Here is a 2532-nt window from a genome sequence, read left to right on the forward strand (position 1 = left end):
AATGTTCTATAAACTCTCTAAGTGTGTGAGTGTTTCGGACAGGATGCTCTCAACTCTCTATCTCTCGGTGTGACTATCTGTGTGCATCTATCTTCTGTCCTCAACACTGCATGGGTATATATACCCATATACAGCAGGTCTCCTCGAAGGATTCGATAGATGGTCCGAAGGATCATCTTTCGGATACAATGCTTTCGAAGGATAAGCAGGGACCTCGAAGGATCATCCTTCGAGGACCATCAGTCGAAGCATATCTTTCGAGGTGATCGAAGGATCTACATTATCCGTCGATCACTCATCCTTCGAGCCAGACAACTTTCTACAAGTTTACTTACTGTTGACTGAGTCAAACCAGGAGGACGGTTGACTTGGTCAACTTACATGACTTACAAGGACATCGTTTACATTGTGACCGAAATACAGACAAAGTACAGACGCAAGTGCACCAACAACTTGGTATATAGCTTCGGTTATAGCTTACTTCACCAAAAAATATTCTATTGTGATACGTAGAAAAAACCATAAAAACAAGCATTCTCGGTTGTTGCATGCATGTGTAGATCAGTTAAACCGTTCTTATGGACCAACAATTTTACTAATATATATGATAATAACAAATTTTGTATTAACTAAGAAAATTTGTAAATCATTTATGAGAAAATAAATAAATTATTTTAAATGGTAAATTACACTATTCGTCCTTTATGTTTGTATCGAATTGCAATGGATGACCTTTAACTTCAATAATTACAGTCATAATCCTTTATTTGGAAAAACTCGTTACATCTTTCATCATTTAGCACTAACAAGGTTAAAATTTTAAGTTAACTCAAAACATGTGCCTTGCACATGAGGGTAGATTAGTAATTTCACTTTTTATGTTTTTATAAAACCTTATCTCTTCTCTCAACCATCTCTTCCCCTCTTTCTCCTCAACCGACCTCCACCACCGCCATCATATCTAGTCACCGCCACCACCACCGTGATCAGAATAAGAATCCCTCTTTCTCTTCACGAACACGAATCTCTTCCCAGAACCCGGAGACAACCTTTAAACCGAGCCGAAACTTCATGCTTCTAATCCAACTTGAATTGTCGGTAAAAGTCAACTCCCCTAAAGTCCCAACACCTTCGTTGAGAACAACTTGCAAGTCACCATTCAACAATAGTCTTTTTCCCTCACGTTCTTTAACAACATGGCTTTCGAATTCTTCTTCGGTCCAGCCTTCATCATCCTCGTTGTTGAAATCACCTTCTAGAACCACATTGTATAGTTTTATTGATGATTTGGGTCCTGATACAACATGACCCGTATTATCCGAAAATATCCGAAAATTTAATTTTTATTTTTTTCGGATATCCGAATATCCGAAAATATCCGAAGTATCCGAAAAATATCTGAAGTATCCGAAAAATATCCGAAGTATCCGAAAAAATATCCGAAATATCCGAAAAAATATCCGAAATATCCGAAAAATATCCGAAGTATCCGAAAAATATCCGAAATATCCGAAAAAATATCCGAAATATCCGAAAAACATCCGAAATTTATATTCGGATATCCGAAACTATCTGAAAAATCTGGTTCCAAATATTAAAAAATAATAAAAAAATAAAAATTAAATAAAAAATTGGATATTCGGATATCCGATTAGATATCCGAACCCGAATCCGAAATTTCGGATATCCGATTTTCGGACGGATATCCGAAATTTCGGATTCGGGTTCGGATGTCAATATTTCACTATCCGAAATTTCGGATATCCGATTTTCGGATATCCGAAAACCGGATTATCTGATCTTGAACACCCCTAGCCAGAACCGAATAAGATATTTTTACACTAAGATGTTAAATATTTCAGGTTTTTTACCCTGACCATATTGATTCTGAATTCACCCCATATTAAAGCCGAGAATCAAACCAGGTATGCTTAATCGACTTGGTCTCACATCAAGTAGCCAGTATTCGGAGTGTATTATGTGATCCAACCCAAATCATGCTCAAACGTATTCTACTTGCTTCTACAATATCCTCAAAATTTCGAATATACAATCGAAAACAAAACTTGCAGTCATATGATTCACTCTATTGAGTTTAGTTAAGTTGGGATTTTTAGTACCTTGGAGAAATTGTCAAATAGCAAATGCTAATTCATGAACAACCTGCTTAATTGGGCTTGAAGCTTGAAGCTGCCGAACAAAAGGTGAAAGAGGCGTTGATTGAACACTTGATAAACTAGTGGACGAGGGGCATAAAGAATCATTTCGAATGCTTGATGAACTAATGGCCGACAAGGGGCATAAAGAATCATTTGGAATGGGCCTAAAACTTATGAAACACTAGTGCATCTATATTTTAAAAAAAAATGAGATATTAAACTCTCTTTGTTTAAACCTAAAAAAGTTGATATAATCATGCATGTTTGTAAAAGGAGGAATACCAACAATTTTTGTAATTTTCATGAGTTACTTTTACATAACACAGGTAAAAGTACAAACTATTTTTGTAATTTTCATGAGATATTAAACTCT

At 35.8% G+C, this 2532-nt stretch overlaps 1 long non-coding RNA gene across 1 annotated transcript; it reads right to left on the bottom strand.

Moving 5' to 3' along the window:
• Window positions 1-739: 739 nt before the first annotated feature.
• Window positions 740-2247, bottom strand: LOC118491382. Its single transcript, XR_004891528.1, has 2 exons — window positions 2121-2247; window positions 740-1294 (listed from the first exon to the last, which is right to left on the bottom strand). It is a non-coding gene; the product is annotated as an uncharacterized LOC118491382 (long non-coding RNA).
• Between the last annotated feature and the right edge of the window lie 285 nt (window positions 2248-2532).

This window comes from Helianthus annuus, chromosome 4 (assembly GCF_002127325.2).
Source record: "Helianthus annuus cultivar XRQ/B chromosome 4, HanXRQr2.0-SUNRISE, whole genome shotgun sequence".
Classification (NCBI taxonomy): domain Eukaryota; kingdom Viridiplantae; phylum Streptophyta; class Magnoliopsida; order Asterales; family Asteraceae; genus Helianthus; species Helianthus annuus.